At 52.3% G+C, this 25,712-nt stretch overlaps 1 long non-coding RNA gene across 21 annotated transcripts in view; it reads left to right on the plus strand.

Moving 5' to 3' along the window:
* The window catches only part of LOC122495810, a 369,120-nt gene that overhangs the window by 196,082 nt on the left and 147,326 nt on the right, over positions 1–25,712 (plus strand). For 16 of the 21 annotated variants that reach the window (XR_006300594.1, XR_006300600.1, XR_006300601.1 and 13 more), the window contains exons 4-5: positions 14,448–14,584; positions 22,964–23,041. The exons of 1 other annotated variant lie outside the window; for it this stretch is intronic. This is a non-coding gene — a long non-coding RNA (uncharacterized LOC122495810). Of the gene's footprint in view, positions 1–13,302; positions 14,285–14,447; positions 14,585–22,963; positions 23,042–25,712 lie in introns of those variants that run through there. 4 more of the 21 variants (XR_006300589.1, XR_006300591.1, XR_006300604.1 and 1 more) reach the window with 3 other exon arrangements.

Below are 25,712 nucleotides of genomic sequence, written 5' to 3' on the forward strand. Positions count from 1 at the left end.
CTTTTGATAGGGGACGTTAGGACCGGCAGTAGTTGCATATTTTCTACGACTGGTCACTGGCCCCTGATCCTCCAGAGACCACACGCCAGTCATCACAGGGCGAGAGCACAGTGTGTGGAGCCGCCGTAGGCCATCCCGGCGTCCTGGGTTCGCGCTCCTTCCCTGGGACATCTGGCTTTGATGTTGCTCCGCTTTGTTGGTGGCAGACCCTCTCCTGGGATTCTCACTTGACAACAGGCTGCCTGGACCCCTTTTCTCCCATCTGAGTCAGCCGTGCCGTTACCAGGGGTGCGGCTGGAGGGGCTGAGGCTGCTCAGAACCAAGCACTTCCGGGGGAGGGACTAAGGCTGCTCAGAACCAAGCACTTCCGGGGGAGGGGCTAAGGCTGCTCAGAACCAAGCACTTCCGGGGGCCCTGTGGCGGCCACAGTCCTGAGAAGTTGGAGCCCTTGTGCCCAGGCTACAGATTCTACTCCCGTCTGTCTGTAGGGCTGTGACTGGGTGACACTACTGTCTCCTTTAGTCCCGCACAGACGTTCAGGGGCGAGTGGTCGTTCTCGCTGCTTGCACGTGGGAAAACTGAGGAGCAGAGAGGCCGACCTGCCTGTGGGCACACTCTTCTGTGTAAGACGTGATCCCAGATGGGATTCTGGAATTTACACTCTTGTTTCATAGTAGGTTCTGGGGAGACAAGAAGGGTTCGCTCTGATTTGCTGGTAGGGTATCCCCCCTCCCCAACACTGGAAATCCGTTTGCCTTTGTTACTGTGTTGGTGTCACAGTCTGTTTGCATTTCTTGAAGCCATGTCAGCGGAAGGGTTGGAAAATGAGCGGGCAGCCTGGACGCATCAATGGCATAAGATGAGTTCATCCAGAGGGTAGACCTTGATGTTTCTGGCATAGTATCAGCTGGGTTAAAGGGCGCATGAAGAGAGGGAGCCCCTGGCCATCCCACATTCTCGGTCCTGTCAGAGAAACCCAGATCCTTCATCACGTGACTCACACGATGCTCCCGAGAGGTGACGACGGGCTGTATCTGTGTTCACCTCGGAGCGTGAGATCTGGGGTTGCAGTGAAGTTCTCTTGGCCGGTGGAAGAGGGCGAGTCTGCTCAAGGGCGGAGAAGGCACCAGGTGGTTCAGGTCACATCCACTCTGTCCAGAGCCTATCCGGGGGCTTCCCCATAGGCTGTCCCACTATGCCCCCTCCCCATCTTGGGCAGACTTTTCACCCGTTTCTCAGGTGAAGCTACCCCAAGCCTGGAACCTTACATATTTGCCGGGACATTTACCCAACTAAAGGGCAGAGGAGCTAGGGTTCCTGATTCCTTGGACCCCTCCTTTTTGCACCCTTCCACCTTGTGTAAGCCGCTCACTGATGTTATAAAAGGCAGTTCAGATGCTTACCGGAAAATGGAAGAAATGTAAAATACAATGGACCTTGCCTATTTACACTAATTAAATGAGGAAACAATTTAAACATTGCCATCCATTGCTGTAATGAGGCCAGAGGACAGCAGGTGCACGTATGTGCTGCCTGTGGCAATGGGTAGGATGTTTGGAATGGGTTTTGTTAGCATAGTATGCAAAAATAGCTTGATGGTGTCTGCGTATTTTCACTGTATTTTCACTCCGTTACCTCATTTCTCTGTTGTATCCTAAGGGGATAATTCAAAGGAAGAAAAAAAAACCTATTTTCTACAAATGTCTATTAAATCATGATTTTTTTTTTTTTTACTTTTGATTATGGAGAATTGCAAACAGCTAGGAAAGTAGGGAGAAGGGTATGATGAACACCTATGTATACCCCTTGTCTAGTTTTAACAGTTGTAAACGTTTGCTTTATTTACTTCATCTTTCAAATGTTTCTAAAATATTTTCAGGCAGGTTACAGACATTTCATTTCCAGACATTTCAGAGTAGCTTTAGTTATGATCATAAAAAACTGGATTCAATGGAGAATGGTTAAATCAACTATGATTATCCACCTGGTCCAATATTATGAGACCCTTAAAATGATCATGTTGAAGTTCCTGTTAGGAGCGTTCTTAGAGCTCCATGCTTTGTCTTTTTATATGACTTAGCATAGTCTCTAATAACTTAATTCTTTGATTATTTGATTAATGTCTATTTCCCCTACTTATTTGGTGGGGGCAGTGTCCTTCTTGCTCACCATTCTGTTGCCTTCCCAGGAAGGTGGCTGGCAGATAGGTGTAAAATAAAATTGGTTGAATAAATGCCAAATGAGCATTTTGCGATCCTTGAAATAACACGTTGAGGGATGCAAGGAAAGCACATAATCTCCTGTGAGCATAACGTGAAACTACGTGTGCACACAGACACCTTCCAGAAGGCAGCCTCGGGAATGTCGCGTTTTTATGCTAGCGTGGTGGGAAATAGGGGTGAGATTTGTTTCCCTGCTGTTATTTCCCTCGTGTCCTGGTCATGAGGTTGTAACGGCACCACATGTCCTGCTCGCTCTGGGCAGAGCAGGAGGAAAGGAATACAGCCTCAGTGGGAAGACTTGGTTTTGAAGTCCTCACCCTCCTGAGTCCCTGGGGGACCCTGAGCCATCTCTGGACCTCTCAGAGTGTACTTCCTTCAGCTTGAAAATGTGGTCGTGGTACCTGCCTTCTGCATTTCTGTAATTAAATGCAGTAATGAGTGGATCGCAGATGTGAGAGCGCGCTGCAAAATGTTCCTGAGCTGGCCCTCCACCATGACGCTCGACCCCCTGGTACTCAGAGGAGCCCTGCAGCTTGCCCCAATGTCCCCCCAGCCCCGATAGGGAGCCAGCGAGCAGGTCCACTGAGCCCACAGCGTAGTCAGGGTTTTCTTAGGTGTCCACCTGCAAATCCCCACGGATGGTAAACGGGAAGGTGACGACTAATTAACTCCGAGAACTTCCTCCGTGCTCGTCCATTTCACTAATTGACGGGTCCGTCAGTCATCCCACGGCGCTTACTACATTTGGGCTGTGTGTGCATTACCCCTTGGTAACTGGCCACCCTGCCCAGACTCTGGGTTTTTGAGTGACCCTGGAGTGTGTGGACATCTGGTCCTTAGGGCCATGAGGGAGGATGAAGGCATTTCAGCCAGAGAATGGCCAGGCTCGTGACCTTACCAAAACCATTTTTAGTGGAGGAATCCTGGCTGACCGTCCCCTCCCCTTTCTTCCCAGGATCCCGTCAAGGTGTTAAAGCCTGTATGAGTTTCCCAGGGTTGCCATAACAAAGTACCACAAACTAGACGGCTTATACAACAGAAACTTTACTCCCTCACAGTTCTGGAGGCCAGAAGGCCAAAATCAAGGTGTTAGTGACACCCCATGATCCCTCTGAAGGCTCGAAGGGAGGATCCTTCCTTGCCTTTTCCCCATTTCTGGTGTCGCTAAGGATCCTGTAGCTTAGGGCCCTTGGCTTGTGGCCTCTGTCCTGGACTTCTCTGTGTGTGTGTTTGTCCATCTCTGCACCTCTCTCTTCATAAAAGAGCACCAATCATTGGGTTTGGGGCCCCTCTAATCCAGTATGACCTCATCGTACGTTAATTGCATCTGCAAAGACCTTATTTCAAAAAAGATCACATTCATAGGTGCTTGAGTTGGGATTTCAACATATCTTTTCAGGGGATACAATTCAATCCATGACAGACCCCAAAGCAAAAGCAATTCTTTTTGCTCCGGACCACCAGTACTCTCCCCCAGGGACCACTGCTTAGCATGTATGTACATGGATGACGTATTTTTCGTATGGGACCTGGACGAGGCCCTTCCTCTTCAGTATCCCTTCTGATTCTACAGCAGCCTTGTCATGCATTCATTCAGGCATGCAAAATATAATTTTTGGCCGCCTCCTGTGAGCCCAAGCCTGTGTCTGGTTCTGGAATACAAGGGTAGAAAAAGGCCAGGGATTTTCAGTTGGTCAAAAATTCTGCCAGAGGGCACCCGTCTGGCTTCGTCAGTTAAGCATCCGACTCTTGGTTTTGGCTCAGGTCATGAACTCACAGTTTGTGAGTTCGAGCCCCACACCAGGCTCTGTGCTGACGGTGTGGAGCCTGCTTGGGATTCTCTGTCTCCCTCTTTCTCTCTGCCCCTCCCCTATTCATTCCCTCTCTCTCTCTCTCTCTCTCTCTCTCTCTCTCTCAAAATAAGTAAATAAACATTAAAAAAAAAAAAAGCCTGCCAGAAACTATACCTTTCTTTTTCAGTCTGTACATTTTGAGCAGCAGTCCCCAGTCATGACCATCAAAAATTCCTTCAGATATTCTCCAAGGGGGGAGGGGGGGCGGTATTAACATCCTCCCTGAAGAATCACAGATTTATTATTTTTAATGTTTAATATTTTTTAAAAAAATGAGAGAGAGAGAGAGTGTGAGTGGGGGAGGGGCAGAGAGAGTGGGAGACACAGAATCGGAAGCAGGCTCCAGGCTCTGAGCTGTCAGCACAGAGCCCGACTCAGGGCTCGAACCCACAAACCTCGAGATCGTGACCTGAGTGGAAGTTAGACACTTAACCGACTGAGCCCCCCAGGCGCCCCATGAAGAATCACCGTTTTAGCCCAACATTTGCAGCCCCAGAAATCCCTTTTATCAGTTCTGCCTTCTTGCAAGGGCATTGTTTCAAATAAACAAACTTCATTTGTTAGGTAGTTGTGTCCCCACTTACTTACCGACAGCCCATCTTCTTACCTAAAAATATCCACCTGTGGGGGTTTCTGATCCTTGTCACCAGACAGGGTTGATAGGATTCTGGCCAGTATCAGGCAGAGAAGCTTGATGTTTTAGGGGCCATCTGTGGCTTTATTGAGGAGGAAGGTGCAGTTTCTAGAATGTTTTGACCAGTTGAGAAATAGTCCAAATACCCCCGTTGAGGACTCACTGGTATAAACTTCCATTCGCTGTCTGAAATCACGTCTTGGATCTAATGTGTGTGGGAGGTCCCTTGGAACTCCACATTTCTCCACGAGTCTCCATCCTGTCGCCCCACCCCCACCCCCCCATTCCCCTGAGCAGCATTATCATCCTGTGCATATTTATTCAGCAATGGCCACGTGTCTGGTCCTTCATCAGGTGTGAGGGTCCTGCGGTGAGGAACACATGGGACCACGGCACTAACAGGACACGTGATGATGATCCGGAGGCTGAGACAGAAACAGGTGAACTTCCGGCAGTGCTAAGGGCTTAGACACAGATGCAGCCCGTGGCCAGGCTCAAGAGCGGTCGTCCCCGGAACTGCGGGACCCTTTAAATAATCAGGTCACCCTCTCACTAACCCTGTCTTGATCCCCCTCAGGATCATTCCGTACAGAGCCCAGTTCCCATCAGCGGCCTCTCTAGGGACAGGTGCCTTTATGGCTTAGAAGAACATGCTCTGGAGCAGACAGTGCCCTGCTAACAGAGAGACGTTTCCGAGAAATGGTGAGGGTCGGTCCGACTTGGCTGCGGAGACCTTGAACCTCTCCTGGTGGACAAAGTGTCCTGCTGAATGGCCGGGCAGGTGCTCTGAAGGCGACACGATGCTCTGCAGGATGAAAGATGTCGGTTCCTCTCTCCCTCCCCGAAGGTTTTCAGCCAGTGCCTCAGAACACAGAAGGGGCCTTGTAACATTTGAACCCTGTGATCAGATCGTGTCAGAGGGAGGAGAAGGGACCCGGAAGGATGGGGAGGGACCGTCCGCTCTCTTGCCAAGCCATCCCACTTGGCACCACATGTTTGCCCGTCGTCTTGGCCACCGGGAGGTTTTCTTCCTCCCGGCCACAGTCAGATAGTGTCTTCTCTCTGTCTTGCTTGCCTGCACCCCTCCGGCCGAGGGCCCGTGAAACGGCGGTTGCATGCCAGCGAGCCCTCGGGGGTTGTCATGCACCTGCACAGGCTGTCATCTCGCTTCCTCCTCCCCGCCCCCCTTGCTCCCTCCACCCACCTCTCCTTACCTGGCCGCCACCTGATTCTTCTTCTAAAGTACAGTTCGGACAACAGTCCACACCAGCTGCCTTTGGACATCCTTCAAAGTCACAAATCCCCAAAGGTACCCACCCTCCTCCTCTAGTGAACACGAGGCATCCACCCACCCCACGTTGTCCTCAGATAAATGCCCTAATGCCTTCCTGGTCACCACTTGGCTTATAAGGCCCGGTGGTGCTGGCTAGGCTTCGGGAAATGCCCCATCTGGGCATTGCGTGATGGGCAGGCATCGCCCCGGGGGACAGGCAGTCTGGGCATGAAGAGCGGAAAAGCCTCAGAGATGGTTCAGAGGGGGTTGTGTCAGGGATGCTGGCCCTTCTCTGTTGAGTTGGGGCTACTGTCGGCTTCTGAGCAGACGTGACGTGCATTTTAACTGGTTCATTCTCCACTGCTCTGCTGAAGATTGACCGAAGGTGGCAAAGGCAGATGGGTTAGGAGGCTCTGACAGAAATCCGGGGTTTTGGCAGACATCCAGGAAAGGGATGACAGTGGTGTGTCTGGTGGTAGCAGAGGAGATCACAAGAAGCCATCGGATATGAATGTACCGTGAAGGTAGCATTTGCTGATGGCTCGTGTGGGTTTCAGGTAAAGGGTGATCCTGAGGTATTACCTTGAGCAAGTAGAGAGTGAAGCTTCCATTTATTCACACACGGGGATCAGTGAGGGGAGTGGAGGTGTTGGTTTTATGTTGTTTGTTTGTGCTGCGGGTAGCCTTCCACTCACGTTTGAGATGTTCACCAGACATCCAAAGAGAGAGATTCAGGAAGTAGCTGGGTGTATGCATCGGAAATGGGAAGAATAATGGTGTGTGTCAGGTCGGCTAGGCCACGGGATCCAGACATTTGGTCAAACGGCAGTTTAGATGTGGCTGTGAAGGTATTGTTTTTTTGGATGACATTAACATTTACGTCACTAGATTTTGAATAGAACACCTTGCTCTCCTCAACGTGGGTGGGCCTCACCCAATCAGTTGAAGGCCTGAAGGAAAAACGACTGAAGCCCCGAGGAAGCAGGAGTTCTGCCTCCAGATGGCCTTCAGACTCGTTCCGCAACGTGTGCTCTTTCCTGGGTCTCCAGTTTGCTTGCTCTTTTACCTACCCTGCAGATTCGGGGCTTACCAGCCTCTATAACTGTGGGAGCCAATTCCTTATATATCTTTCTGTTTCTCTGGACAACGCTGACTAAGGCTTGGAGTAAAAGGATCAGTATTTGGATACGTATTCTGGAGTCACCTTGTTTAAGCCTCGAGAATGGTATGATCCCCAAGAGAGCAAGTGTGAACAGAGAGGAGCCGTCCACTGGGCTATCTGCCACAAGTCAGGAGATTGAGAAACCGTGTGTGTGTGTGTGTGTGTGTGTGTGCGCGCGCGCGTAAGAAATATTTACTGAGCACTTACGATGCGTCGGCTCCCCCAGGACTGGATGCTGCCATCTATCTCCTCATTTCTTCTATAATTTTGGGAAATGATCCTGATGGGGCCACCTATTTGTTTGACTCATAGGTTACAATTCCCATGTCTCAGCCTCTCCAGTGTTCTGGGCAGCAGGCAGCATGGCGTCCGGCCGTTCCCTCTCCTGGGTCGGAAATGGATCATTTCTGCATCTTCCCTCCAGGACATTTTCAGTTCCCCTGACCTCCAGCCTCTTGAAGTTATTTCATGTCTCCTGATACTGAGTAATTCCGTTTATTAAAACGTGGAGCGTCCTTACTGGCGAGTGTGGGTAAAAATAGTTCTGCAGCCCCAAGGTCAGGGTCATTTGAACTTGGTGACTTGAGAAACGTTTGGTGTGAATAATGAAAAGTGCAGGACCATGGTGATGAATTTTCCTCACCCTCTTTGTTCCTTGTTTTTCTTTGTGAGGCAAAACGTTGAACCCATATTTTCCAAGAACTGTGTAGGTGGGTTGCCGGGGACAGTAGAGTTTTAGGGAAGTATCGTTCCTCTGGATGTGGAAAGCAGGAAGCAAAGAGTAACATTGAGCAAGAGTCGTCCCGATGACCGGGCCTAGGCTGATTGTGGTCCCACGTGTTTGGGCCACCGTGTCGTACAAGGCATCTCTTTTGCCTGAGTTGGGTTTTGACGTGGACTCAGGGTGACCTTAAAAGCCTTGCTCCGGCCAAGCGTCAAATGGACCATCTCACTTTGTGAGGCCGCGATTGGTGCAGACTGAGAAGAGGTGCAGCCTGGCAGGCAGAAGAGACACAGGTTTTTGTGTGAGGAATCCTGAGTTCCGGTTTCCACGCTGCCCCTGGCGTGCCGTGTGACGGTGGGCGGGTGTCCTCACCTCTCTGAGCGGCAGTGTCTTCGTCAGTGACGAGTTTGGGCTAGGTGGTCTCCGAGGGATGAGATGGTAGCCAGTGGGAGAGGAGTTCATACCCTGAATAAAAGGTCTCCCCCCTCCCTTCCCTCAGCACCAGACAGCTATTGTGTTGGGTGTGACCAGTGCTGCCGAATTAATCGTGGGACCGTGAACCGTCATGAAATCTCCTGGATTTTAGATGAACACAGTGAATCCAGAAATATTCACAACATCCCGTGGGTGAAACCTAGAGCCAGAAGGAGCCCACGGGTCTTTAGCTCAATGCGACTGTCCCTTCATGGGTCATCACAGGCTGGGGGCTGCGAGGTGAGGGAAGTTGGTCCGAGTTATTTTGTCTTGAAATCAGTGCAAGTATCTTCAAGGAACCGGAGGGGCAGAGAGAGACTGGGAAGCCGGGTCACAAGACTGTTGTGGCCTAGAGCCCTGGAGAGAGGGCACGGCCTTCCTTTCATCATGGGTGGAAATGTCAGCCTGAGGCGGTGGACTGGGTCAGCTGATCTCCTTGGGATTTATTGCCAGGTTCAGCCAGCAGCCCCGAGTCTGGCTCCACGGACTCAGTAGCATTTGGAGCTGGAAAGAATCAACTCTTTCAACGCATCCGTGTTTCCCCCAACAGCCGTCTCTTACCGCTCTTCCGTGCACGTGTGTCCGCGCACACGCGTGCACACACACACCTGATTCTTTTTTAACTACCGCGTAGTACCCCGTGGTTCTTTTCTAAAGCCCTTCCGTGGCATTTTGCTTTTATTCGTCTTCCTCTTTTATCTGTGCTTCCCATGATTTCGTGTCACATACGTGTTTTTTAGTCACCCGACTTCACACCTCCCTCGCTCCCTTCTTCCTCTTCTCCTTCCCTTGTATCCATCCACCTGTGGATCCCTTCATCAAACATGGTGGCCCTACAGATGCTAAGCGTAGGGGCAGATTCCTGAGGCCGTGCCTTCAGGAGCTCCAGTTCAAAGCCAAGGCAGTGAAGAAGCACATTATGGTGGGTCCCTGGAAGCACATTCTTCAGCAGCCGTTTTCAAGAAGCTCTTTCTGGCCTTTTGGGGTGTGAGAGCCTGAGGCAGCAGCTGATCAATGTTACCATGTCTGCTTCTTTGGGACGCTCTAGGACCGTCGTTAGCTGTCCACCCTCCGTTTTTTACCATTGCCCAAGGCCGTGGCTTGAGCAGAAAAACACCAAGGTTGGCTCTGGAACGATGGCCGTGGGCCGGGTCGAGGTGCCGTCGTGGCCTGGATGGGATGGCTCTTTCCTGTGCTGTGGGAGAGCGCAGAACCTGGGACAGAGTTGCAGTTCAGAAGTCAGTCTAAAATGGATACAGGGCCTCAGGCCTTCCTCCTGGAGGAAATTAGGTAAAGATGAGTACAAAAGGAGAGAAGGCAGTATGTCTGTCAGAGACAGATACAGAGAGGGAGCAGCGCCCACAGTCCATGTTCCTTTATTTTCCAGATGGGTGTGGTAGGTGGCTTTTGTGCCAGGAGCAGTGTCTTTTCTCTTCCTTTCCTCCTCTGCTCTTTCTGCTTCTTTCTTGGTGGCGTCTCCACAGCCATCACAGCGGTCACCCCCAGAGCATCACTGGCCAGCACATGGAGCCCTAGGAATGGAAGAATTAGCCCACGGCAGTCTGAAGCTGGGGCTCCCGAGTCCGGTTCAGGAATCCCCCTCAGTGACCTTGAGCAGAACGTGTAACAGTTTTGTCCTGGGCGACATGGGGGGAGGGGGTCACTGCCGTGCTTCTAGGGCTGCCCGAGAGGCTGGGGTTTGTCACTCCATGCACAACACCTCACCCAACCCAGAGCCGTGCCTGGCACATAGTAAGTGCTCAGTAAACATCATCCATACGCAACACGTGGCTCAAACGTCTTCTTATCAGAGAGGCCTTTCCTGGCCGTGCTGTGTAAATAGTACCCGCCTCATGACCCATCTACCGTTCCTGTTCTCTCTTTAGTGATCTCTGGAGCACTTCGCACCATGTGACCCACTTGTGTATCTGTTTGGTGACTCTCTGCCACCACCACCCCCCCCCCCCCACCTTGAGCCCCACAAATGCAAAGCTTTCTGTTGCTTTTGTTTAATGGCTTATTCCCTGGAACATGGGTGGGTACCTAGTAAGTATCTCTTGCGTGGATGAGTGCCTATTTTAAAGACGGCCTCCAAGCCCAGAGTCAGGCACAGAGAGGTAAAGTAACTGGCTTAAGACCACCCAGCTACGAGCAGTGGGCAAATCTGGATCCAGAGTCCCATTTCCTGGGTGGCTCGGTTGGTTAAGTGTCCGACTCTTGATTTGGGCTCAGGTCGTGATCTCACAGTTTGTGGGTTCAGGCCCCACATCGGGCTCCATGCCAAATGTGCACAGCCTGCCTGGGGTTCTGTCTCTCTCCGTGTCTCTCTGTCTCAGTCTCTCTCTGCTCCTCCCCCACTTGGGCGTGCACGCGCGCGCTCTCTCTCTCAATATTAAGTAAATAAATTAAAAAAAACAACAACAAACAAACCATTAATGCCTCCCTGCTGGTAAAACAAACAGACAACAAAACTAACTGGTGCCTTCAGCACAGCGCGTACGCAGTAAAGGTTAAGTAAAAGCTGCCTGTGGCGGCAGCGGTTCCCCGAGCCTGTCCCAGGACCCCCGTTTGGTTGTAGCCCAGCATTTGGAGTCTTAACTTGCCAAGAGAAAAAGCCGGCCTAGGAGGGGTGGTGGCCAGGCCTGTGTGCAGTCACAGTGCCCAGATTAAACACGAGTGTGCCCCTTCCTCGTGTGGAGCCCGTTTCCACACTCAGCAGAAGCTTCTGGAACATGCCAGCTGCTCTTCTGGTTGCCCTTTTACAAGCCCCAGGAGGGGCTGCAGGGGTCTTGAGGGCAGGAAATTGTCCCCATTATCCGGACCTCAGCCCAGTCGGCCTTCGGTAGGTTTTACTGTTCCCATTTTTAAGACGAGGAAAATGAAGTTCAGGGAGGTGTAAGTCCTGAGGCTGAGATTCAGGCCTGGGTCTGCCAGGTCCCAACCCCCTCACACCTCTGCTCTGCTCCTCAGATGCTATAGCATTTGGATCCTGACTCATAAGCATTCATTGAACGATAAATATAGTCTGGGTGCTGTGCCTCATTTTGTTTCTTGTTTGCTCCTTAACGTTTTTTAACACTTCCTCTAAATGCGGAGACTATGCCTGTAAGAGGTACACGAGAGAGGATATTTGTCTCCTTGCCTTTCAAGTCTCTGGTTGCAGCATTGAGCTGTGAGGAAAGAGCCCAAGTGTTGGAGTAGCACTGTTCTGGGTCCAGGTCTGAGCCCAGCCTCTCAACTGCTGTGTGATCTATGCCCAGTAATCAGCCTCTCTGAGCCTCAGGTTCCCTATGTGTAAAATGGAGCCCATACTTGGAGGGGACACAGAGGATTTGAGAGGTTAAATATGAAATACGGCGCTTGGGTGGCTCAGTCAGTTAAGATCTGACTCTGGATCTTGGCTCCGGTCATGATCTCACAGTCTGTGAGTTCAAGCCTCACATCAGGCTCTGCACTGAGTGTTTGGGACTCTCTGTGTCCCCCTCTCTCGGCCTCCCTCTCTCTCTCTCTCTCTCTCTCTCTCTCTCTCTCTGTCTGTCTGTCTCTCAAAAATAAATAAATAAAAATTTTTAAACTAAAATAAAGTAACATAAAATAAAAAAGCATGCCACCTGATGCACAGTTGGCCATCAGTGAGTGGTGGCTATTTTGTTGCTGCTCTACCTAAATGTCACTTCTTCGTTTGCCTTGTCTTTGCCCCTCCCGAGGGTGAAGACCAGGCCTTATTCATCTTGGCATCCCCACCTTCTAACACAGTTCGTGGTACGTGGTGAATTTATGCCTGTCGCAGGCGACATGAATGAATGGAGGCAAAACCAAACGAATGGGCCACTGGTGTGTTGGGCCCAGTCTGGCCAGTTGTCAAGGGACGTGTTTCCTGGAGTCTTATCCCCGCTTGTCAGATCCAGGCCAGGACAACGGTGTGGTGGTTCCATTGTTCCCAGATAACATTTCCTATCTTAACGTCTCCCTGGGGCCGCCCTCGACCACGCCCTGCCCTCCTGTCCTATCGCTGATCCCCACTTGGACCCTGGTAGGTTCCACTCCGGCCTGCCGTGAAGAAAGCTTTCGTGTGGCCGGCACTGCTCCTTGTCCCCTCCCCACCGTGTCACACCAGTTGCAGAAGGGGGCATTTCTCTCTCCGGAACTTTCCATGTTGCAGGGAGGACCTAGAAAATGTTAAATAAAAATGTTTTCCAGTAGCCCGACTCTTCTAGTGTGACCTGTGTCTTCCTGCTTGCACTTCACAGACGCCTTGTCTGATCAGCAAGTCAGTTCTTACCCCCCGGTCTTCCACTGAGCAAGCGGAGCACAGAAGGGATGGGATTGCCAGTAGCTGGTGAGCGAGAGAGGAGCCTAACCCATTACCAGCTCTGCGCACCTGACTGCAGCTCTTCCCACCGCATGTCGCTGCGTGATTGCATCTGTTGGTATTCGATGTCCTTGCCTATTTCCAGAAGAGATTTGACGGCTCTGTCACAGTCTCAATGATCCAGGGCCATCTCAATGCTTCCAGCTCAGTGTGACATCCCTGGGCAGATGTAAGGCGCCCAGGCGTTGCCCTGTGGGTGAGGAAACAGAAACCGAGGGAGCCAAGTGCCTTTTGGAGATTACCCAACTGAGGGTGGCGCACTTTCCCTCTGCCGTGTTTCCCTTCGACTTTCAGATCAGTTGTTCTCAAACTGGGTGTAACGTTGGACTCACCCGAGGAGTTTAACAACCTTGCTGCCGGGATCCCCAGTCCCCCCACCACACAGGACCCGGGCATTGAGGTTGTAACATCTCCCCAGGTGTGGTTCTGTGGTGCTACGGTGTTGAGAAGCACCGTCTTAATGTGTGTTTATTTTTGACACAGAGAGAGAGAGAGAGAGAGCATGAGCAGGGGAGGGGCAAAGAGAGAGGGAGACACAGAATCCGAAGCAGGCTCCAGGCTCCGAGCTGTCGGCACAGAGCCCGACGTGGGGCTCGAACTCACAGACTGCGAGATCATGACCTGAGCCGAAGTCGGACGCTCAACCGACTGAGCCACCCAGGCACCCCGAGAAGCACTGTCTTAGATCACACCTGCCTCAGGGATATTGGGAAGCTCATGAGAGGCTGGCAGTTTCAGACAATAGCTCCAGCTCTCCTAAGCCTGAAGCCAACCTTGCCTTCAAGTTGCTCACCTTTGCTCAGATTCAGGACAGCCGAGTCTCAGAAGAACAGACAGCGCCGAAAGAGGAAAATGGAGAAACGAGTGAGATGGGAACAGCCCCCAAAGCTGTCATGTGCTGTGCCCCTATCATGTGCCAGACGCTGGCCTGAGCACCTTCCGTACATTAACTTACCTGGGCCACAGTTCACACACTAGCACTGAGACGCCTCTGCTGATATTACCCCCATTCCACAGATGAGAAGACTCAAATAGATAAGCAACCTGCTCAAACTGGTAGGGGCAGGGCTGGGATTTCAAGGCAGATTGCTGGCTCTGGAGGCTACTGTTTAACCACCATGTCAGTTGCTTTGCAGAATGATCTGGGAACTGTGGTATATCGGTCCCATGTGGCCAAGAGTCCCTTCATGGTGATGACGGGGCTAGAGGTAATCTGTCACTCTGCTGCTCAAGAGCCTCTATGACTCCCCATGGCTTCTGTAGAGGAAAGCCACACCATCGGCCCAGCATAGGAGGGCTGTCTTTACAGCCTGACCACTGGCAGGCAGGCCACTCTTTGTCACTCCATGTCACACATGATGTTAAGACATCTGAAAGTCCTCTCTCCTTTCTCTGCCTGGTAACCCCCTGACTCTTTAATACCTAGCTCAAATATCCTCTTTTTAACCCGTGCAGCAAGAGTCAGTGCCGCCTTCCCCTTTGTTCCCAAAGCTCTTGGTCCCTCCAACTGTGACCACATGGGTCACAGCCTTTCTCTCAGGACCCTCCAGTGGATGCCAACGTCTCCCAGGTAGGATAACCTCCTTTACCTTGGGTTCTACCTCATTTCAGCCAGGGAGATATGTGTTCTTTATCTTCTGACTATCAGAGGATTTTCTGTTTGTAATGGATGCTTTTCTTCAAGGTGCCTCGGGCTCCAAATTGCATAATTGGTATTTACTGTGTTTTCCTAGGTCAGGCTATGATTTTGGCAGAGTCGCGAGCTCCTGTGGAGATTTGCCTCTCGCCAGCCTTGGGCTATCTGCATTCTTAAACATCTCAGGGCCCAGAAGAATTTGACCAGCTCTGGGAATGGCCTGAATGAAGAGAGGTTGGTGTCTTGCTTAGTGTTCAGCTTGCTTCCAGAACTAAGCTACCATGGGCCAGAGGAGGAAGGGGCAGGAGGAGTGGATTTTTGGTGACCAGAAGTGAAATATGTTTGTGTCTTCACGTGCTTTTGTGGGAACGGCAGGAGTTGCTCACCAAAGAATAGTAAGGTTCTTTTACCAGAGCCCCACCAAGGTCTGAGGGAGGCAGGCACACACGGAGCCACCCGCTTGTCAAATGATGAGACACTGTTTATTTATTGACATCCAGTGCCTAATTTTTAATCAGATTACTGCATATTGTAAAGAAACAGGAGAGTATGACCCAAACTCAGGAGAAAATATAGTCAACAGAAAATGGAATAGAACAGAGCCAGGGTTAAATTTACACTTGCGTGATCGATTGATTTTTATTAACAAAAAACTTCATTTTTCAGAGAGTTTTAGGGTCACGGAAAACTTGAGTGGGAAATACAGACAGTTCTCATACACTCCCTGTCCCCGTGTCCACACTGTCAGCATCCCGCACCAGAGTGAGACACTTGTTACAGCTGACAAATCTGTACGGACACGTCATTATCACCCAGAGTGCATAGTGTACATTAGGATTCACTCTTGGCGTTCTATCTTCTCCGACAAATGTGTGACATGTATCCACCATCGTGGTCACATATGCAGTCATTTCACCGCCCGACACACCAAATCCTCTGTGTTCCACCTATTCGTGTGTCTTTAATGAGACATGATCTGAGAGCTCCCCAGTTCCAGATTGGCTGCTGAAATCACAATGCATCCACGAAATGGCATACCACACGGCTGTTAAAGAAAAGAAATAGTGGCTTTATGTAATGTGGAACAGTCTTGAAGCCATATTAACCTTCGTAAAGCAATGTCAGCCTGGGGCGCCTGGGTGGCTCAGTCGGTTGAGCATCTGACTTCAGCTCAGGTCATGATCTCGCAGCTTGCGAGTTCGAGCCCCGCGTCGGGCTCTGGGCTGCAGCTCGGAGCCTGGAGCCTGCTTTGGATTCTGTGCCTCCCTCTCTCTCTGCCCCACCCTCTCGCATTCTGTCTCTGTCTCTCTCAAAAATAAATAAACATCCAAAAAAAAAAAGCAATGTCAGCCTTAACGTTGAGTAAGAAACCAGGGCAGAGAACGGTGTAGAGCGTGCAAAGAGCTGTTCTAACTGCCACCTTTCCCTGTCAGTCACCTATACTTCAGGCGTCCACACTCAACACATCCTGTTGTTCCTGCCTCTATACTGACCTGTAAGTCTCAGGGGACAGTCTGCTCCATGAGGGCAGGGCCGGCTCTGTTGCCTGGGCCAGTCCCAGGGCCGGGCATAGTAGCTTTCCATCAGTGAGTACATGAAGGGGTGTACAGAGGGGGTGCGTTTTCTTTCCCCAACTTCCTTCTACCCACCGTGCTTCCGACACATGAGGTGCAAGCCCCTGACATCCCCTCTCCCTCTCCTGTGCACTGGCCTGGCCTCCCTTCCTCTCTCCCTTGAATCTCTATGCTCGGCAAGCCTCGTTTTCCCCCAGGCTGCTGAGACGCAAGAGTTGAGGAGAGGCTTCAGGGGGACCTTGGAGACGATCGTGTGCACAGCGAAGTTGGGCACGCCCGACCTGACTGATGAATGTAGGCGTAGGAGCCGGGCGACCCAGACGCAGACCTGATGGCGTCCGAGTCCGAGCTCCGGCGTGGCCGCCTGTGTGACCTTGGCCATGTTCCTTAACCTTGCCGAATCTCCGTCTCCTGAGCTGTAAAAGGAAGCGAAAAAGGCCTCTCTGGAGGTCGTCATGAGGATTGACCGTGGTAGCCCTAAGTGAAAGTGTCCTCTGAGGGAGGACTCGGGCAAAGTGCTTATCATGTAGGGAGGAAAGTGAGGAGGGCCCCCTGATGTCCTCAGGTGCCCCTGCCTTCCCCGGGGAAAATCCCCACGGCAAGTCAGAGAGGTTCCAGTTTGCCTCTTCCTCTTTTATTCAGTACACTTCTCTCGGCCGCCCAGGGCTTTCAGCTCAAGCAAATAAATTATCCTGCTCTGCTGGGCTCTGTGTTCTGTAGCCAGCCATATGTTTGAGCTTGATAGAGATTCTTATCGGGTGGGTAATATTACCCAGCGAGGGATGACATTTCTTATCAGAGGCCCTGAGGAATCAGAGATAGGAGCCCTTTCTTTTTACCGGCAGCCAGGCCTCAATGTTCAGGGCTGGGCCGGCAGGGTGGGGGGCGGGCCAGGGCGCGGAGTGGGCATCTCGTGCTGCACTGGGCGTCAGTTGCCCGCCCCCCCCCCTTCCCTTCCACGTGACAACTGGCCACTCCCAACAGCCTGCCTGCCTTTGAGATGTTTGCAGATGATAGAGGCCGGGCCGGGCAGGGGGTGTGAATGAGGAAGGAAAGAGGGGATGTGAAGATGCTAGATCCCTTGGGGGTGGCTGGTGCGTGTGGGGGGAGAGCCAGGTGGCCTCCCGCTGCAGAGCCCGGGCAGGGGGCCTCTGCCCCCTGGTTCTGCAGAGTGGAGGCTGTTGAGGCTCTAGTACCCTCCACGGTCTTGGCTGGGGGAGTGGCGAGGTGCCGGGTCACCTCCTTGCCCCCCTCCAGATGCCCCCTGTCCTCCGCCCTGTTCTGTGACAAGGAGGCTGTCCTGTGTAGGTGCAACAGGACGGATGCCCCACGGGGCTCCTGGGCCCTCTGGCTTCTGTTTGGGAGGTGAGGTGGGCGGGCAGGAAGGGGGTGAGGTCAGGGTCCTCGTTGGCTTCCTCCTGCTGGGTCCCTGGTTGATACAGACAGGTCTACACAGAAGGCCCTGCCCTGCGTCTCATTCCTGAATCTGGCAGGTACCCATTGTGTGATATTAGGTTGTTTACCTCTTACGCCTTGGTTTCTTCATCCATAGCACAGGGTGAAGCCGCATCTCTTGCTGTCGCTTGCCACTTGTCTTTGGATCTCTCCGGTTTCTCTGCCTCTCTTTTGCCCTGATATCTGGAGGAAGGGGCACTGCTGGGTCCCCAAGGGCCCGAGGCCAGAGCTCACTGCAGACGAAGCTCCAGTGTGGGCAGAGGAGGTGGGAGGTGACCGCATGATTTGGGGACTGCAACCTCTGTTGGGGATACGTGCTCCTCCTGATTTTTGGGAAGTTCTGCCCTGTGCAGCCCCGCTCTGCAGTCATAATCTTGCTAGCATCAGAAAGGGAAGGAGAAGTGGTTTCTCCCTCCCCCTGGACCCTTCCCAGCCAGCAGTCCTGCCTCTGCTTCCTTCCCGTTCCCTCCATGTCCTGCTTCCTTCCGTCTCTCGGTCCCGCCCTCTTGTGGGGTGGGCTGAGCCTTCAACCTCACCTCCCGACAGCCAGGTCCAAGTTCTGAAAGCCCAGCTCTGACCCTGTCCCTCTCCCAGCCTCCGCTAAAGCCCACCTCCACGTCACCCCACCCTGTGATCCCATCCCGGTCACCTCTGTGATGACACCTCGTGTGCAGTGTTCATCTCTTGTCTTTGGAACTGACCATTGTCTTTCTTTGACTTGTGTACCTGATCCTGTCATTTGTCTTGAGGGGACCACAGACAGGGCTTGGTTCTTCCCCAGCTCTGCCAGCTGCTGGCTCTTTGACAGCGGGCAGGTCACTTCGCTGGTCCGAACCCCAGTGTCCTCAGCTGGGACTGGGACTGGGAGCTCCAGCACGGAGGTTCTTCTGAGAAGAAGGCTCTTACTGGGGCTTGGCCAATGACAGGCGTTCAGTGAGTGAGGGGCCCCCTCTCTCTAACCGACCCTCGGATTATCCAAACCCTGCCCATGCTCGAATTCTGTTCCACCATTTGCTTTCCCGCTGGGCTCTTCTGCCTGGGGGTCATCTTTCTCTGTTGGAAAGACTCCATCTGAGCACCTCATGTCTGGACAGCTGGACTAGACCTTGTCTCTCCGTGCCTGTGTCTGTCTTCCCAGCATGATGCAGATTCCTTTAGGGCACCACTACCATGCCTGGTCCTCGGCTTGGCCATTGATTTGGTGATCGAGCAGTTTGCTCCAGGGGAATGGAGGACAGTCACTTATTCCTTCATTGGACCCCGTTTGATTGAGTGCACATCATGTAGCAGGTCTGTGCTTGGCACGGAGTTGGAAGGAGGCACAAAACGGAGACCGCCCTTCTGGAGGCCATCCTCCAGTGAGGACGCTGCCCTACCCAGAGTCTGTTGCAGGCATGGACTGCAGATCCGGAGGGACATGGTCCCTCCCCATAGGTAGCTCAGAACCTGAGGGGTTAGGGGCGTGGGGGGAGTTCTGTGCCGAAGGAGAGGATGCCTCCCTTCACACCCCCTCAGATCAGACCTTGTGGAACCCCCTCAAGATGCCACTTGTCAAAATGTAGAGTATCCAATCTGCACGTGCTTCCCGCCATGGCATCCCTTCCCACCGAGAGGGTCAGCTCCCAGGTCAGCAGCACCTCTCATCGTGGACCTGCATAGCCCTTGTTAGGTAAATCCTCTAAGAGAGGTGTTCTAGAATGTTCCAGCTTGGCCGATCATGAAGGTACCTTGAGTACTCCTGCCAGGCCAGCTCGTCCCCAGCCAAGGCAGCGGGTGAGAGCCAGCCAGCCGACCATCCTGGCTGGCTTGTGGTTTCTTTCCCTGTGAGCCTCTAACATCTGGGCCTGGAGCTGAATTTATTTTTCCTCCACCGCCAACACTCTTAACCAAAATCATCCTCATCTTCCCCGTAGCTCATGGCAAGAGCTTCCAAATTGGGCTCCCTGGATTCATCCTTGTCCCCCTGCAGTCCCGTCTCCGCTCAGCAGCCAGCACAATCTTTCCAAAATGTGAATCAAATTGTGTCTGTCCCGCCAAACATACCAGGGCCTTCCCATTTCTGTTCTTGGGATAAAGCCCAAAATCCCCCATTGGGCTCTGCATGAATTGGCCCATATGTCTCTCCTCACTCACTATTCTTTAGCCACACTGACCTCTGCTGAGTGATACACCCCATTCTCACCCACCTCAGGTCCTTTGCACATGCCATTTCCCTGCTTGGAATGCTCATCCCCTCTATTTTTTGCATAGTGAGTGTCTTCTTGCCCTCCGCTTCTCCGGTTGTTTCCTCCCACTGCTCTCTGCTTTTCCTTCCTGGCATGATCTGTCCTGATACATTTATCTGTGTTTGTTTCACATCTGCTTTCATGAGACTGAGATCCTGAAGGGGCAAAGATGAGGTCAATTTCGCCTACTGCAGCAAGAATAATAAAAGCCAGTTCTTTGACCCCACTGACCATGTGCCAGGCACTGTTCTAAGTTTGAAGCTGACCCAACCATATAAGCCTCCTAGGACCCTCTTGCGTGTAGATGCTCTTCTTGCCTTCATTTTACAAATGAGGAAACTGAGGCACAGAGAGGTTAAGTCCTGTGACCCAGTGTCCCATCTAGTAGATGGTCAAACCAGAATTCAAAACCACACTGTGCTCCAGCGGTCCATACTCTTAACCCCTCCGGGCAGGGCCTTACTAGTGCTTCCCCAGAAGGGATGTTCAGGGGATGGTTGGTACATGAATCAAAGGGCCACTTGTCCCATGTCTTGGGGAGGTCCTCACTGTGGTGTCTGTGCTGGATCCAGGACTGGCAGCATGGTAAAGAGGAAGGGACCTGGAATGCAATCAGGGTCCCTCTGTATTCACTAAGCGGTGATTGTAGAAAGTCTCTACTGAGCCGTGATGTTCTGAGCTCAGATGGGAGTGGTGCTTGCACGGGGCACAGGAGCATCTGGGAGGTGGGCTGAGGGCTCATAGTGTGTACCCACAAAGTATCCTCTGCCCTTGCCCTCTTGGGGGGCTTCTCGTCTCTGGGGACAGGGCCTCACATGCACTGTCTTTCAGGTGAAAGTAGCTTTCAAGCTGGGAGGGAGGAGATCCCCCCAGCAGGGGATGGCCTGGGCCGGGTGACAAGGACAAGGGACAGACACAGTTCTTGTAGGATACGGAGGGTGGCCCCCACGTGTTCTCTCATCCTTGGCATGCCCTTGCCATGAAGTGGCGATTTTGCTGACTTCCAGTTGCAGGGTCAAGTGTGGGGGGGCTTCGGGTGACCCTCTGCCCGTGCCACAAGATGGAAGGGCCCCCAAGAGCATCCTGAGTCTCTGGACGGGACGGTGAGGGGCCGCCACCGCGACCCTGTGGCCTTTCTAAACAGATGCCCAGAATCGTCAGTTTGACTTTCTGACCCTTTCCAGGAAATCCCTGCTCAGTGCCTTCAAATAAAACGTCTCCCTAATACTTAGTTCTGAGCATTATTTTGTTCTTTTCCTCTCTCCTAATCCTCCCTCCTTCCTGATCCTGTCTCCAGGGCTCGTGAGTAGCCCTGTCTTACACTCTGCTTCTGGTTCTTCTACATTATGTGGGTGTTGCTTCCTCTCTGCTTCTCTCACTGCCCCGTTACCTCACTCTGGTCTTCAGATAAACAGCTTTCAAAGGAACCCACGTGCTGACTTCTTGGAGACTTGCCCACCTGGCATCAGATCCAGCCCCGCACCCCGAGTCCCCCCCCAACCCCCCCTGGCAGGGGAAGAAGGACACTTGGTCCTGTAACCACCCGCCATAGGCATCTGACTCAGCCTGGATGCTTCTCATCTCTGGAAGGTTCTCTGGCCCCAGGCCTGGACCTGACAGCAGGGCCTGGCTGCAGTTTTCACTGGTGACCCCTCCCAGTGTCGCCTTCTTACTTCTGGAGATCACTGCAGCCCCTGGATGCCGCTCCTTCTGCCCTAGAAACTGTGGCATGCAGAGCCGTGGGGCCCTAGCTTCTCCACTTAGTAGGCGTACCTTGACCAGCCTCCTGAAGCCAGACTGGATTCTGATCCTCACTCCATTATTTACTAGGAGGGTGATCCTGGATGAGTTTCGTAAGAACTCTGTGCCTTGGTTTCCTCATCTGCAAAATGGAATGCTGACATAGCGTCCGCCTGTGGTGGACTGAACTGTGGGCTCCAGTTCTTCACTCCCCCGTAATCAAATTAACACGAGTACACCTTTGCCACAGCCTCCAGGTGGGCAAACGCACTCCTCCCCGCCACGGCTTCCATCTTGGCCTCGCGACTTGTTTTTGCCTGTGGGGTGTTAGCAGCATGACTGGAGCGGAAGATGGAAATTGGACAAGGTTGGGCTTCCTTTCTCACGTACGTTTCATCGTGGCAGCAGGCCTCTGATGGCCTCCAATCCACAGAGGATGAGAGACGTGGACCGGATCCTAAACTCACACCTTGAAAGGAGCTGAGCTCAGACAAGCCCCCCCCCCCCCTCGGTACCAGCCGGAGCCCAAGCTGACTGGCAGGCATGCGAGTGAGAAACAGACGCTTGTTGTTGTTTGCCTTGGGCTGGGGCGTTTTGTTACACAGCATCCTTGGAGCCATAGTGGACTGCTACGTTGCCTCGTAGAGTTTATTGTAGGAACTTTAACTGAGTGGGTCCATTCGTGTATTAGATTTCTATCGCTGTTGTGACAAATTGCCACCCACTCAGTGTCCGAAAGCTGTATTATCTTACAATTCCATAGGTTAGAGGTCCAACGTGGGTCTCACTACGCTAAAATCAAGGAACACAGGGCTGGTTCCTTCTGGTGGCTCTAGGGGAGAAGTGTTTTCTTGTCATCCCCAGCCTCTAGAAGCCCCTTGCATTCCTCGGCTAGTGGCCCCTTCCTCTGTCTGCAAAGCCAGCGACATAATGCCTCTCCATGCCTTCCTTCCATGGTCACCTTTTCCTCTGACTGACTCTTCCCATTTTGGATGCTTCTGATTATATCGGACCCACAGAAATCACACAGGATAATCTTTCGCTTTTAACGTCAGCACATTAACTTTCTTCTTCTCTGCCACTTAAATCTGCCTTTGCCACACAACCTAACTAGTCACAGGATTCAGGGATTGGGGTGTGGGCGTCCGCAGATGGCCATTACCCTGCAGACCACAGCACACTGGGCACTTAGAGCGGGGCTTCACGTGCACCGGGTACTTTGTACCCACTGGCATGACTTCCAGCCTTAGCATTCCCATTCACGAGATGAGATGAGAGGTGGTCCCATCTGACGTCTGCGTGGGCTTCTCAGACGGGCTTTGTTGTGCTGGACATGGGGAAATATTCCATCTCTTGGTCCTGGATGGACTGGAAGCTTATGAGACAGGAAGGGGACAAGGTCAGTTTCCTAACTGGCTTTGGAGCAGACCAGAGGTTCTTCAGGATGCTGATAATGCTCCTGATTAATGATCATGGCAAGTCCCCCGTGGTCCTCCCTGTCAGTCAGCATAGCCCCCCAGCACGGGACTGGCGGAGTGACCAGGAGGGCTGGGGGAGGCCAGGCAGGGGCCAGCCCATATCTCCACGTGCCCAGCTGATTCTTTCCTTGCACTTGATAGGTCCTTCTCCTCTTCCCACATAAATGGACTGCAGGGAAAAAGAAACTTCCTGGCCTGCCTGATACCAACTCTAAGGAGGTAGAGGAAACAAAACCCATTGATAGTGATAACCTCTCGCCAGACTTCTGTGTTAATGGAGGGGCTGCAGCTGGCTGCAGGACGCGTTCAGAGGTGTTGGTTGGGTGTGAGTTCCCACAGAAGGGGAGCTAGAATTCAGTGTGTGAGAACAGAATGGGAACAGTGTGGTACTAGGAGAGGAGCCCAGGTTCGAGGGTTCTTGGGATTTGGAGGTTCCATCAGTGACTTACTGTGTCACCACCAGAAAGCAAGTGACGCGTTCTGTCCTACAGTTTCTTCATGGTGGCCAAGTGGAGTTCACAGGGCTTTCCCCACAGTTGAAAGGAGATGCTGTGTAATGATCTTTGCTGGAGATGAAGCTACAGAGAATCATGGGAAGAACTTGACAGTTCTTTGGACATCACCAAACTTGCTTGGGGACATGAGGCCCAGAGAGGTGACGTATGATCCACGGTCACACAGATGCTGGGGACTAAAACCAGGTCCTGGAACCAACCTCAGTTTCCGCCCTCCTTTTCCTTCGGCATCCCGTGTCGCCATCTTTGTTCCTGACACCTGTTGCCTGAAGCACCCGATCTGTTTCAACCCTGCCAGTTGACCTTCTACCCTAAGCTAGTCCCTCGGTGGCTTCAACATGGCCAGTAGCCTCTCACCACGTACTTTAGGCATCCCACGGTTTCACGTGACAGGCTCTGGCTACAGGCCTCGTTCATATTGCTAATTGCATGACCCATGATGGTAAATCATGACTGGGGGCCAGGAATGTGGGTCCAGGTTTGCAGGGCTAAGGGGCACGCGGTGCGGGAAATGCAGCGTGATGGTTACTTTCATATGACGACTTGGGTAGGCCATGATGTCTACGTATAAATATGCATACACACACAGGCCCCTGGTTCTTTTCTCTGGAGAGATCGGAGTAGTCTGTGCAGTTAAAACAAGCCAGATTTAGGGCCACATCCAGGAACTGCCACTGCGTAGAGAAAATTATTAATTGGCCTCATTGGGCCTCACTGTCTTTGTGGGTAAAACGGAAATAATATTAATATCTGCCACGTGGCTGGCAATGAAGACTAAACAGGACAGTAACTGTAAAGCACTTCACATGCGGCCCGGCAAACAGCCCTCAACAAATAATGCTGTTTATCGTGAGATGTATACTGTCTGCAAAAGCCACGTAGGTGCACGAATCAGTCTACTGGCTGTCCGACAAATCACCCAAGAACTTAGGGGTTTAACACCAGGACTGTTTATTTTCTGCGGTCTTGTGGGGTGCTTGAGCCCTGCAGGGTGGTTCTTCTGTTCCACTTGGAGTCAGTGTGGCTGCGTTCACGGGGGGAGCCCTGCAAGGCCGCGTGGCCAGAAGGCTTTACGTGGGGCCTCAGCCGGGATGACTGGGGCAGCGGCTGAGGCCTCTCGCTTACTCTGAGACCTTGTCATCATAGTCCAGCCGGACCTTCTTTTCCAGTGTGGCGGCTGGACCCCCCAAGTGCCTGGTGTAAAACCTGCCCGGCCTCCCTAGGGCAAGGCTCAGAACTGAGACAACATCACTTCCATCACATTCTGCTGGTCAAGCGGTCACAGGTCAGCCCAGATTCAGGGGCAGGAGAAACGGACTCTCACTTTGGAGGGCAGAAACAACATGCGTGTACAGAAACGGGAGGAATTCTTGGCAAGCCTCACCGGACGCAGCCAACCCCAGGGCCTAAGTTGCTTTTAGAGTGTATGACTCTCAGCCTCTACCGTTTAACCTCTTGGGTTATCTGTCCTAATCTAGTGAGTACCAGCAGGGACTCTGGAGCCAGACTGTCTTGTTTCAGATCCAGCCTCTGCCACAGACTAGCTGTGTGGCCTTAGGCTAGTTTCTTATTGTTTCCCCATCAGGAAAATGGGGATAATATTAGTACTAAGGCAGAGCTTGCGTGAGAATACGCCCACATGTGTATAGGCAGGTGTACGTATACAGATATGCATGTGTGTGTATGTGAATGTGCATGTATATGCGTGCACAGCCAAGTATGTCTGTATTTGCACACATGTGCGTGTGCATACGAATGTATGCACACGCACATGTGTGGTTGAAATTGCTTCTAAAGCTGTTTCCCTGTTTGTATGTTTGCAGCTTGCCTTGGCCCTGGACACAGGTCGTGCTTTTTTTTTTTTTTTTTTTTTTTTTAGAAAATACTAAAATTGGACCTGGGAGTTGGTCCCCATCTGGAATTGGGACTGAGTGAGCCCTCCCCAGGCCAACAGCTGGCACCTTCACTGCAGGAGCAGTTCCCTGGGCCGGGCCTTGAGAAGTGGCAGTGTCAGTGGGTCCTGGTAGAATGCGGACAGTCCTCGGCCCCGTCCCAGGCCTGCTCAACTAGTTGCTCTGGGGGGACCTGCACAGGGACCACACTGTGCTGCTTCTGTCCGTGGCTGCTTTCCCAGCTGCCTTCGCTGGTGCCACCTTCGGTCTCTGATGAAGTCCCTTTCCTTTTTCGTCCCCCCCAAAACACCTACATCTTCTGCTCCCCCAGTCGGGACCTCGGAGGGGTCCACACACAGGCCTGGTTTCGTATTTGGACCTTCGGTTTTATTTCACTTTCCCACATCACTGAGAAAGACCTAGTATCCTTGGCTCACCTTTTGCAGGCTGAGCTGAGGTCAGGCTTAGCTCTGGGTGGCCCGA

The sequence above is a fragment of the Prionailurus bengalensis genome, chromosome F2, assembly GCF_016509475.1.
Source record: "Prionailurus bengalensis isolate Pbe53 chromosome F2, Fcat_Pben_1.1_paternal_pri, whole genome shotgun sequence".
Classification (NCBI taxonomy): domain Eukaryota; kingdom Metazoa; phylum Chordata; class Mammalia; order Carnivora; family Felidae; genus Prionailurus; species Prionailurus bengalensis.